Here is a 13,200-nt window from a genome sequence, read left to right as displayed (position 1 = left end):
ATAGAAAAACTTTTTTTTAAATACACGCCACCTTTTAAAACCATGGCAACACAAGAGGCAGGACAGTTGCAAATGAAAGGGCGTTTAAAATATGGCAATGGGCTGCAGGTGTGTAAAGAAAGTTGATTAGGAAAACAGCTAGACGGAAGAGAGTCCTGCCTTCATTCTCATCTCCACTGCGTCCCAGCTCAGAGCCTCACCAAGTTCCAAGGCCAACCCCCAATAACTGCTGGCTACATGAACAAGGGACGCAGAGTGGGCATCTCCTGGCTGCCTCCAACAAGTCGCAGCCCGGGCTTCCCATCTCTTTCCCTCCTTGCCTTCAGTCCGAACAGAGCTAACAACTTCGTGGCTCATTTTACCTTCCCAACCCTCCTCCTGCTAGGTTGAATCATTAGCCTCGGTTCCTCACCTTCTGCAGCGACCACATCCTCTGCTGTGTAACTCTGCAGACCCTCCCACAACCCTGGGAGGGAAACACTTCCCTGCTCCATGATTTTGGACTCGGCTGGAGGGTATCAGCAGACGTGACGCATACAGTGGTTCGAAATGTGCTTGTGCGGTTGGGCGTGTCCTCTTACGCCTCTCCCCGTCACCAGGAGAACAACATGCCCCAGCTAGCTTGCTGGTCCCGGGAGGATGAGAGGCATGTGGGACAGACCTGGACCCAAACAGCAGCGTGGAACCCAACCCAGCTGATCCCAGCCAGGATCAGCCAAACCCCAGCTCAAATGTATGAGTGAGAAACAAACGCTCCGTGGAACGCCATCAAGCTTTCAAACCCTTTGGTACCAGCAACAGTACCTGCGGAGTAATACACAGGACGAAGGTTTCTGGGAAGAGGAGACTTCATGTCCCAGGAGACCATTCCTTTCTTACATGAGCCTTCCTGATGATGTCACCGTCACCGGGACTCACCTCTCCCAGAAAGCATTGGTCTGTTAGTAATAACAGTAATTAGCATTCACCTGGGGTTTTATGGGCAGGAGGCAGCAGCAACATACAACTATCTTATGAGGTGGAGAGGCCGGGATTATCACATTCATTTTGCAAAGAGAAAATTAAATACTCAGACGAGTTGGGTGACTCACCAAGACTGGACCAGGAGGCAGCCGTCTGAAGGAACAACGCGATAAGCAGTTCCTCATACCCTGGAGAAGTCACGTGTGTGCTCGCGCAGGCGCCTTTCATTTTTGTAACATTTCCTGTTATTAAAGGGATACAGGCCAATTGCAGAAAACTAGGAAAACGCGGGAAGCATTAGTAAGTTTCCATCCTACCTAGTAGTATTTTGATCTATTTCTCTGTGTTATTTTTGTTGTTATTATTTTTTTGGCCGTGTCACGCGGCTTGCGGGATCTTAGTTCCCCGACCAGTTGCTCCCTGGAGTGGAAGTTCGGAAGTCCTAACCACTGGTCCACCAGGGAAGTCCCTCTCTGTGTTATTTTTAATGCATGTATATTTATTATATATTTTTATAAGTTAGAAGCATACTGTATATATAAGAACATTTCCTATGGCATTTAAAATTCTTTAAAGACAGTTTTTAATGCATACTGTGTTCTATGACTTAGTCTAATTTGTTTAAACATTCTCTATTACTGTAAATGTAGCCTGTTTGTAATTTTTTTGCCACGAAAAACAATGTTTTGGTGAAATCTTTGTTGGCACAGGAGGTAATTTATGTATTTAGTGCATGGCTGGTATAAACGGTAGCTGGTATAAATCTTTGTCTAAATCCCTGATAATTTCCTTATAATAAACTTCCAGATGAACTTCTGGGTTAATGAGTTTTAACATTGAAATAGTTTTTGTCAAACTGCTTTCCAGAAAGGATGTCCCATTTCTATTGCTAATTATGATGCTGCAGTTGCCCATCTCACAGCCTCCTCACTAGCACTGAGTATTTTCTTTAAAACAAAGTATTGCTAATTTGATGGGTAAAAAATGGTAGTTTCTTGTCGCATTTTTCATTCCTAGTGAGACTAAAAATTACCGCATAATTATTAACCATCAGTAACAGGATGACTGTGTAGAGGAGGCATCTGGATCAGGGCCTGGCATAATAGTTCTGAACGAATGAATTACCAAAGGAGGACCACGCTGTGCACGTGAGTAGAACCGCTAAGACTATGTGTTAAGGACTGAGGTTCTTGATTGTGTGGACAGGGATTTATCCCCGGTCCTTTCTTGATCAAAAGGACAAAATGCTGGGATAGAAGTGAGGTTTTCGAGTGTCTACTGGGGTGACAGGACTGAGACCGAGTTGCTGGGCTTTGGAACTGGTGGACCGGCCAATGAGAACGCTCTTCGGGAAAAGGAGCTGGTAATGCAGCCCCTGGCCAGTAATCTGGGGGCTGGAGCTGCCAGTGGTGCCCTCACTCCTCCAGTCAACCCCTGACGCCCCAAGCACACACTTGTGGTCACGGGGTGTACTTGGACTCTGCAGACAATTCTGTTCTCAAGGGGAAGTTAGGACTGCGAACTGGAGCTGTGCCATCGGACTGCGTCATGATGTGACTCAGCCACTAGGCTGGCTGAACTGGATTAACCCCTGCTGTTTCTGTTTCTCCAAGCCTGGCCGAGACCTCCTCCCTCCTGCCCTAGGTGAGGAGCCCCACCCCAGCCCAGAGCACTCTTGTAGTAATTATTACCCTGCCCTGTAATTTTTCATTCACAAACTATATGCCTCTCCTTGAAGCAAACTACCTGAGGGTGGACGTAGGGTTTCATTATCTTGTATCTTCGGCAGCCAGGAGTGTGAGAATGAATGAATGAATGAATGCTCCAGGAGTATCCAGAGTGCACCAAGAATAAACCAGGGCCTTGGAAACTGGGTGGGAGAAACAGCCAGAGATCAGTCTTTATTAATATGTTTCATGATGGAGTTTTGCTCGACTGAGAAGTTATAACTTGGATATTAGTCTCTGTGGTTGGTTGAGTTTGAGGCAAAGACTACATCCCACATCCCCGTGCCTTGAAGTTTTCTGGTTTTGCTCTGATTTGAGCCATGTCTCAGCAAAAGCGGGAATTTTTTTTTTTAACTATCTGCCCCGCTTTCTTCTAAAGGAGCGGTTCTCAAACTTAATATTGAGTACTAGAATCATCTGGAGCGCTTGTTAAAATACAGAAAGCTGACTTTCTGATTTAGCATTTCCAACAAGTCCCCACTTGATGCTGATGCAGGGGCCACACTCTAAGAACCACTGGTCGAAATGTTTTAATCTGGCGCCTGGATAAGGTGTCCGATTGACCTTCTCCCAAGTCCGCCTCTGGGCCAGGCCTCAGCTCTGTTCATCCCCACGACAGTTTGGAATGTCTTTTCTTGGCAGTCTGCATAGGCAGACGGGACCATCCTAACCTGTGTTAAGGCCACCAGGGTCTAAAAAGTGCTGCTACAGGGTCTGAAACCTCATCAGGACACCTACTAGCTTTCTGGAGAAGTACATGAAGCTTCAGGAAATGGAATTTTACACCCTGGGGAAACCCCAAGCTCCAGGAGCCAACCTTCGGACAGCAAGGCAGCAGCCAGGGGCCTCACCCGCCCTCTTCCAGAGGCAAATCTCCTCAACAGGGGGACACCTGGCCATCACCTGTGAGGGTCTCCGTGCACTTTCCACTCCGCCCCATCTGTGCCTGAGCCCACATCCTCTTTCTCTGTTGATCTTTACCGGAGAAGGTGAGAACCTGGGCTAAGATTTGCTTTCCAGCAGCTTCCCCATCACCATTCAAATAAAATCCAAGCTCCTGACCATGGGCTGAGCCTGCCTGGTGCTCGGACAGCATCTCCCTTCTCTCCAACTTGTTGGGTCCACTCTGACCTGCTGTCCTCCCTGGCTGGCCCTCAGACAGCAAGCCTGTTCCCATCTTGCAGCTCAGCAGTTGCCCTGCCTGCAGAGCTGGGGCCCCACACGGACAGGAGGCTGGCTGGTCAGGCATCCCCTCTCCAGAAAGAACTTCCTATTCACCGTCCATAAAGCAGCCCTGCCTCCCACCTGGTCCTTCTGCCCCTATCTTCAGAGCACTTGTCGCCATCTGTTGCCACCTCCAGAATGGAAGCCCCATGGAGGCCTGAACCTTGTCTGCCTTTCCTAGCTGCATCCCCAGCACCTGGAGTGTGCCCGGCACACCGTCCTGGTTCAATAAGGATTTAAGGAATGAATCTGTGGCCTCCACCAGGTAGACGATGGAAGGCAGGAACTGGCATCCTTCAACAGCATATCCCAGACCTGGGCTCTAAAATCCAGAATCTGGCTCCAGGTTCACTGCTTAACAGCTGCTTCAAATGGGAAGAACCGGGGCCACAAATGACGTTTCTGTCACCACCCCTGTCGCGTTGGACGGGCCCTGCCAAAGGGTTTGGATGACATTTGCGGTGCCCTCCCTCAAAACGGTGTCGAGGCTCAAATGAGGTGACTGCTGAGAAAGGGCTGGCTATGCCAGGAAAAAAGTGCCTGCAACTTTGAGGTTTGGGGCTGATGATACTTCTCTACGGCTTGAAAATCTGCCTGTGAGATTCCTGTGCCGGTCTGCCTGCACCTGTCCCTTGCTGAACTGCTGCAACTGAACAAAGAAGGGAAATTTACATAATCAACACCAACCTGAAAGTAAATAAATGCGGTTTGCACATAAAACGTCACGTCAAAAAAGTCTGCAGTTCTCCCCAAGGAATGGCCTAACAGGAGGTGGTGACAGTAGATGACGGTTGATGGAAAATGGGCAGAAGAGAGCCTTTTTTTTTAGGAAGTTCTTCTTTTGAACCAGTTTCTTTACCAAGTTTTCAGTCATCTTGGGACTCATGATTACCCTTCACTCAAATTGCAATTTAAATAAAGATATAACACGCGAAAAATTCCTTAGGGGCAAAATAAAGACTAAACACGACAGAACTTTGAAATAGAGAAAAATGATGCGGTTGCACTGAGGAGTTATAGCAGATGCTTCCTCTCCATCCCTCTTGAATGGCTTGGTGGCCTGAGGTTCAAATTTGTTTCGTATGATATTCTCTGGCTAGAAATTTGTGTGGAGAAAATTGTCTTTGCTTAAAATGGTAACGTCAAAATGTCACTTTTTATATCAATTGTACTTAGTGCATTTTGGGTTGAAAAAGTATTACACTAATAAATACATGGAGTCATCAAAAAAAATAAAAAACAGAATAACATCTGCATGTGGCATTTAACTTTAGATGAGCTTTTCATTCTTGTAGTTAAGAAAAATTAAAGCATTATTGAATTCCTTCATAAGCGTAAGGCAAGCCCATCGCAGATTAAAAGTCTAAGGAATTACATGTGAATAAGAAGTTCTGGAATCGGAGGCCCTGCTAAGGGATCCTCACCTGAGGTCGTTTCCTCACCTTGCCTCCGTTTTCCTGCCCGCGAACACCTCTCCAGGTGGGCCTTTCTGCTGGGCATTAGGGAATTGAAGTGCGAGTTCAAGATCAGTTTGGGGTCCACGTTTCCAGCCCGAGGAACAGTTGAGGGAGGATCTTAAAAAGCGATTTTAAGTTGACTTCAGATAAATGGCTCAGCTGGAGAGATCTGAACCTCCCAGAGGCCTGAAATGGAGGCCTCCAGTCATATCTGGCTTTCCATTTCCCACCTGGATAAGGAATTAAAGGAGTAAATTCCTTCTGGTGAAGCCCTTGCAGGTAGGGTTGCCAGATAACACTGGAGAAGAAAAATACAGGATGCCCAGTTTCATCTGAATTTCACATAAGTAACAAGGAATGTTTTAATATAAGTGTATAAGTGTATCCCAGGAGATATTTGGGACATACTTACACTTTAAAAAGTATTCATCATTTATTTATGTGCCCTATAATTTACCTGGCAGGGTCTGTTTTGATCATCGAGTCTTTGGTCCTAGGAATGGAGGGACAGGATTGCTTTACACTTTTCCTAACCTGCTTTACCCTACAAATGAGAAAAGTTTTGCTGTTACTCTCCAGTCACTCCCATGCCTTGTCCCTCCCTCCTGGTCCTGGCCGGTAGGTCATGGGCAATAGATGGACATGACCTTAAGTAACCCTGCCTGAGCTGCAGCTGAAATGCCGCCTACGCAGCCACATTGCTTGGAAGCAGCAGGGCACTTACTAAAGCAAGGATGCCAGAAAAATGCTCAAGTCCTAAAACAAACCAGGGCAGGAATGTTTTATGGCTGTTGGAAGCGTTTGATTCTAAGACATAGGGCCTCGGAGACCCAGAACATTTCCCTAAATGCAGAGCAAAACTCCTGTGTCAGCTTATTTATTTCAGTATTGCTAAATGCCACTTTTATTTTATTTTATTGTTATTATTTTATTTATTTATTTTTGGCTGCGTTGGGTCTTTGCTGCTGCACGCAGGCCTTCTCCAGCTGTGGCGAGCGGGGGCCACTCTTCGTTGCTGTGCGAGGGCCTCTCATCGCAGCGGCTTCTCTTGTTGCAGAGCACGGGCTCTAGGCACACGGGCTTCGGTAGTTGTGGCGCGGGCTCAGTAGTTGTGGCTTGTGGGCTCCAGACCCCAGGCTCAGTAGCCGTGGTGCCACGGGCTTAGTTGCTCTATGGCAAGTGGGATCTTCCCGGACCAGGGCTCGAACCCCTGTCCCCTGCATTGGCAGGCGGATTCTTAACCACTGTGCCACCAGGGAAGCCCACTAAATGCCACTTTTATTACTAATAATACCTCACACTCATGTTGTGCTTTTCATCCAGGTATTGCCAGGTGCTATAGTCACATGAAGCAGCGTAGCCCTGTAGCCCCTGGATTATGCCATTATACAAAGAGCTTCTCTTTTTTTTTTTTGCGGTATGCGGGCCTCTCACTGCTGTGGCCTCTCCCGTTGCAGAGCACAGGCTCTGGATGCGCAGGCTCAGCGGCCATGGCTCACGGGCCCAGCCGCTCCGCGGCATGTGGGATCTTTCCGGACCAGGGCACGAACCCATGTCCCCTGCATCGGCAGACGGACTCTTCCCACCAGGGAAGCCCACAGAGAGCTTCTTTGAGGTGGGACAGACCCAGACAAAAGTTAGGACTAGTTGGGTCCCAACCTGAGCGGGTGATGGACATTAGGTACATATTCCCCACCCCACCCTATTACACTCTTAGCCTCTCAGATACAAGATCAGTGCTACCTCCTCCTCCTTTTTTTTTTAAAGCCCCAGCATTTAGCACAATGACGAATATAGCAGGTGCTCAATAATGTTTGCTGAATGACTGAATAAGGGACAAGTCAATGAACCTGGAAGTAAACTTTGAGTTCCCTTCTTTGTTTTATTTTCCTGTATGTGGGGTGTGTGGCAGTGACTGTCGGTCCTATGTCAACATCTCAGATTGCTTAGCATTTCTGAGCATGAGGTCTCTCCTGAGGCTTCCAATCCCAGCAGCACCTGCATCTGTGTCAGAGGATGGACCACGGGCACCTGGAACTGCCTTGGCTGCGTTCCCTGTATGTCCTGCCCCTGCAGCCCTTAACCGATGAGAGGGCTATAAACTCTCCAACTCCCTCATCCCCAATGGGGACGCTTAGGTGTCACCTACACCGTGCCCCTGAGGGACTATGCCAGCATTACCCTCCCAGGGATGTGGCTTGACAACACGTCCTCCTTCCCTTCCCAGTCCTGTTTCCCCACCCTACGGAACACTTCCTAATGAGTCACTTTCTCTATAATCTTCCCTCAGGGTCTGCTTCTGGGGAACCCAGCTTGACACTGGAGCATTTTGACTCATCTTCTCAATGATGCTGACTCTTTTGCTTAAACCAGGAAGGACCTCCTAGGAGAAAACAACAATAGCAACAACCACCAATCTGACGATTGGCTGAAGAACAGGAGAAGATGAGGAACAGTTAGGACTTTATATCCACAGGGGCTGGAATACAGAATTTCAGCTTAGAATTTTCCTGAGCAAAGACAGCACAACTATGGGTCCCTGCAAAGTAAGCTTCAAATTATGCACACAAGCACGCAGTTCTTCTTCCAGGCTCCCCACCTGGGGACTATCTTCAGACAAGCCCCCGCGGGAGCCAGGAGTCAAGACCAGTACTTGCTGTATGATCAAGGCAGCAGCCCGCAATGGGAGGTCAGGCAGGACCTAGCTCAGAGAGTGTTTCTTCGCTTCCTTCCATTTAAATCAACGGAGCCCGTTAGCAAAATGGTGGGGGCAGGGAGGCTGAGTCAGTGTGATGGGTCAGTGGCCATGTTTCCTCAAAACGACCTTTAAAGAGGCATTTCTGCATTCCCTGGGGCTTTCTGGTCTCAAGATTTCTCAGTTGCAGAGATCAAGCTCAGATGTTTGGAGGGACTGTTCCTCTTTCCATCCAAGGGTTTCAGGCAGACGCAGACCAGATGGGATGGCCCTTCATAACTTTCCTGACTGTACTACAGGGACGATGGCAGGGTTAGGTGTCCCTCAGCTCCCTGAGATTTCATTGGTTCGTTACATTTTAAAGGGCTCTGGTGATACTGCCGTAACTTACTTCGGAAGAAAACATTTATTATTAACATTGGTTTAACACTCACCTTCCTAGGGTATTTGTGGATGACACAGTCATACATCTGCCTTTTTATAGTGCTTCGCAGAGCACAAGATCTTCTGGCTGACACCTCATACATCATCAAAATTAAGACCTCTAGGCAAGCAGAAGAAAGTGGGACGGGGGTGCGCAGTGGGGCCAGTGACTGGGCATGACTCGAATGGTTCCCAAGTTAACTTTCCTTTAGTGAGAGACCGTCTCCATTAAGGACCAAATTACTTTTAACATTAAGACCTCTTTGTTTCCACGGCAACCCACAACAACTTGAGAGGAATGGTCCGCGGTGGCCATACTGCCAAGTGATGCTTCCAACCTGACTGGTGGCTGGTGGAGAGGAACTCAGGGATGGGGGTCAGCCAGCCAGGGGTCAACCTCCAACTGCTGGGCATTCAACACCCCAGCTCTTCTGTGTGAAAGCCAGAAGAAACCTGGAAATCAGCAAGCCAGGACGAGAGCAGGTCCCCCGTATTTTATAAACATAACTGTATCATCATAGTGTCTGAATCTTTGCTGGAGACTTAAAACAACATTAACAGATAACTATGAAGAAACAGTTAACACAAGATAACAGAAAACAAAAGGAGAAAACGGCTTATTGTTTTTTTTACTGACCTTCCCTTCAAGATCCAGCAGTGTCTGACATTTTGGGGGTCTCTTTTGCCTGCCTATAAAAAGAAAAGTGAGAGACCATAACTGTGTGGTTTCGTATGCTCTTGCACCCACAAGCCCCCTTTTCTCACTCAAATTGGCCACGCGTGACAACCGGGGAGCGAATTATTTTCCGCTACTCTTTAGCAGAGATCATGTCTGCCCAGCTTTATCTGGGCCACAAAACCTGCTTTGTAACAAAGGATCCTGACCTTTATGTTGAAAAGGAGCAACAATTATTGTCCCTAAGCCCTGGGACCATCAGCATTTTTGAGGAGAAAAAAAGAAAACCAAGAAAAAGCAAATTCCCTGAGAAGTGAGTAAGGACATATGGGGACTTCTCACTTGAGACAAGAGAAAAACTTGCATTTTTCCACTGACAAAGTGACTGCTGTTTGCTTTGGGCCGTCAGGAGTGGACCGTGTGTAGTACGAAATGTAATACCGATCCATCTGCTGGGATCCTTTTCCTCGTCTTCTTTTGTCAACCGTGTGACGTTAACACCACCACATGACATTTGCGTCATGCATCAAACACATGCCTGATGGTCTCCAAACAATATATCCAGAGAGAAATAGAGCATTACAACCCAAAAAGGGAAACAGGAGAGGAAAGAGAGCTCTGCCCACCGGCCTCCCCCGCCCCAAACTGTTGCTGATCAGTAAGATTCCCCTAAAGGCATTGGACAGCACAGAGCAAAGATGGAGAAAAGCAGACAAAGCCTTCTGCATTCTGGGAAAAGGAAACACCAACAGTGGAAAGAAACTGCTATCAGAATTGTGAAAGCATCGCTTTAAGCCATAGCTTCCCTTCACTGATGTCCTTTCTCCAGGTCCAGGCATCCAGTCTGTAGGAGTCAATAGCCTGCTATGTTGCACAGTCGGTCCTCTGTAATGCGGCCTCTCCGTCCTCAATCCCAGATTCAGGGGATGAGGAACCTGCGGATATGGAGGGCCCCAGTCCTACATCATTGTACAGAAGGGACTTGAGCATCTATAGAGTGTGATGTCCGCAGGGTCCTGGAACCAATCCCCCATGGATACTGAGGGATGATTGTACTTTTTGTTTTTAATTCCTAAATGATGGGACATTTAAGTTCGCGTCTGCAGGAATGTTTATGGAACAAACCTCCAACTGTGTATCAATGCACCAGATACAGAAGTCTTTACGGTAGGCGGGACTGGGGGTTTCTGCCCCATAACCTGCGGGCTAAGAGAGGGGAGACATGACTCCCATCTGACATAACCCCGTTTGGATGGCTAACCAGAGAGCACACGCTACTTGGGGCAAAGGTAACTAGCTTTGCTATAAAGATGTCATAAAGATGACTGGACAGGACTGGATGGCTGGGTGATGATGAACCATTTAGGGCCACTGTAAAACCACTGGGCATCGCAGGGCTCCTTCCATCTTCCAGGGACCATGGGCAAAGTGCCCATCCGATGCTGCACCTCCCTCCTCTGTGCGCTCCCCGACCCTTCATTCTGCTCCATGACCCCGGCCCTCCCCGCCCTCCCTGCCCTTTCCTACCAACGCAAGCGCCACGCCCGACAGGGAGTTGTCACTTCCCTCCTCCTGGCCGTCCTTGCTTCCTGCTGACGTCTGCAGGCCGGTGTTCCGTGTTCCGGATGCCAAGGGCTTTTCCTCTGACCCGGTGAACCTGCCGGGCAATGCTTTTCCAAGCAGCGGGTGGGGAACACCTTTGAGTCACTTCGAGAAAGAGGAGACTGGGGGTGAAAGGACACGGTTTCTAAGCATGTGGCTGGAGGCAGAGCTGGGGCGTGTGTGCACACTCGCGCCTTTCACTGAGGCATGAGGGAAACCAAGCCAGGGCTTCACTGGCTGGTTCCCCTGCCAACTCCCCCACTCCCGAGTCCAACAACAGCTGGGAGGAAGGGGCTTCCTCAGACCCCCAGCTGCCCTCTCCCAACTTATCTGGACCCAGCAGACTCCAAGGCGTCCCACTGTAAACCTCACCCACCTCGTCATCTTTAAAATGTCAGTAAGCCCCTTGATCTGGGCTTGAGCAAAGGTAACATTTTTTTTTTTTTTCCGTATGCGGGCCTCTCACTGTTGTGGCCTCTCCCGTTGCGGAGCACAGGCTCCGGACGCGCAGGCTCAGCGGCCATGGCTCACGGGCCCAGCCGCTCCGCGGCGTGTGGGATCTTCCCGGACCGGGGCACGAACCCGTGTCCCCTGCATTGGCGGGCGGACTCCCAACCACTGCGCCGCCAGGGAAACCCAAAGGTAACATTTTAAAGAAGTGACACACCTGAAAGAAGTGACTCACACTCGAAGGGAAAGACGCTCCCTGTCCCTCCCACCCCCAATCCCCAGCCCTGGTACATAGACCTGACAGACACAGGGGTAAAGAGAAGGGTGGGACTCCCCCCAGATCTTTCCTTGATCTGTCCTAAGCAGCAGGAGACCCTAGTGGGCAGGGCTGGGACTCCAGGGCCAGACCCCTCCTGCCTGCATCTCGGCTCTGCCAGTGGCATGTTCCGGGACCCTGGGCAAGTCATTTAACCTCCCAGTGCCTCCAATTATTTTCTGAAAAATATAAGTAACTTACCTGCCATGTGGGGTTGTCAAGACGATCCAATGAGTTCAAGCATACAGAGCATTTGGACACGCCTGGCCACTGTAGGCACTCCACAACCTGCCTTAAACACAGAAAGAAGACGATCGTGTTCTAAGAAAGGTCAAGGAACTCTACCACGTTCTTAACGTTACTTCTCTGTATCGACTATTTACACTGAAAATGATGACATGGAAGGAAAGAAAGGGCAACCCCGGTTTCTTTTCCCTTCAGTCCTCCCTTACTCATCAGTCAGATGAAGGCGGAGAATGTTGGTCAAAAGCCTGTATATCAAGAAGTGAAATAAGAACAGTTCCATGCAGCATTTCCATTGTTCTGGTAGCGATGAACTAGAGATGAATAGACGAGTTAGGAAATACGATTTGTGTCATTTTGGTGATTCCACATCTGAGTTAAAAGCTCTTCCATGTGCATTTAAAACTGTCCTTGTATAATCTAGAGATGAAGGGTAAAGATCGTGCTAGTAAATAATATTTATTTATCTATTTATACTTGGAACAGTACTACATAGCAAATAAAAAATACTATGACAAATCAGAGAGAGGCCACCAAAAAAAAGGAAAAGGCCTTATTATTTTAGTACCTTTAACGACACGTTTCCTGCTTTTTTGAACAAGGGGCCCCCATTTTCATTTTGTAAATTACGTAGCGGGCCGTGCCCACAGGCCGACTGCTTGGTGCTCTTCTCCCGAGCCTCTCATTCAGCCTCATTTCTCTTACAGGCGGGAGAGTTTAAAGGGAGGGGCTGGGGAGGCAGAGGAGAGCTGCTGAGGTATTTTCAGCCGGGGCCTGACTTCCCAGGGGCACTTAAATCCCCCGGAGGCTCCTTTAAGGACCCTTGGCAAGCTGTGGTCAGTGCTGTCACCAGCTGAGAGGATGGCATGGCCTCCCCCCTCCCCAACCATCCAGTGTTTGCCAGATGTCAGATCTGAAAGGCAGTTCCAGCCAGAGGAAGATGATACCCACATCATGAAGGTGGGAGTTGCCAGCCAGGACTCAGGCCCGAGGACCGGCCTGGTGCTTTGCTTTAAATGGCTGAAGCAGAGCAGGGTTGTTATTTCTCTTCCTGGGATCAAAATCAGACAGATCTCCTATTTGGCTTACCAGGCAATAAGTGGATAACGCCAGTGAATGTCAGTGCAAATTACAGCTCCAGACTCCTGTCGGCAGCCTTGTGCTGCTTCTTGTCACTTTAATGCAAAGAGACAGCATGGAGCTGATAAGAAGCCAGAGGGTGGGGGACTGGAGAGGCCGGCTCTGTCGGGGACAGGAAAAATGCATGGTGGAGAGACTCAGACAGTAAAAACCCACAGCCATGATCTCCTTGACTGCCTGCTGGAAAGGGGGCATTGAGGGTGTGAGGTGCCTGGACAGAGCCTCTTAGGTTTTTACAAACTGAGCAGCTACCTCATCTATTCATTTACCCACCCACCCACCCA

At 48.7% G+C, this 13,200-nt stretch overlaps 1 protein-coding gene and 1 long non-coding RNA gene across 2 annotated transcripts in view; both read right to left on the bottom strand.

Annotated features, from left to right (window-relative positions):
- The window catches only part of SNRK (SNF related kinase), a 134,860-nt gene extending 133,730 nt beyond the window's left edge, over positions 1-1,130 (bottom strand). Inside the window, exon 1 of the mRNA XM_060162284.1 lies at positions 1,092-1,130. The gene's annotated coding sequence lies outside the window, so the exon portion shown is untranslated. The remainder of the gene's footprint in view (positions 1-1,091) is intronic.
- A 6,080-nt stretch (positions 1,131-7,210) lies between these two features.
- LOC132527134 (uncharacterized) lies at positions 7,211-12,192 on the bottom strand. The gene is made up of 4 exons (XR_009542871.1): positions 11,986-12,192; positions 11,735-11,825; positions 10,693-10,889; positions 7,211-9,179 (listed from the first exon to the last, which is right to left on the bottom strand). It is a non-coding gene; the product is annotated as an uncharacterized LOC132527134 (long non-coding RNA).
- Positions 12,193-13,200: the final 1,008 nt, after the last annotated feature.

This window comes from Lagenorhynchus albirostris, chromosome 10, assembly GCF_949774975.1.
Source record: "Lagenorhynchus albirostris chromosome 10, mLagAlb1.1, whole genome shotgun sequence".
Lineage (NCBI taxonomy): Eukaryota > Metazoa > Chordata > Mammalia > Artiodactyla > Delphinidae > Lagenorhynchus > Lagenorhynchus albirostris.
Note: the sequence above shows the minus strand (reverse complement) of the source record. Positions and strands in the feature narration are given on the sequence as shown.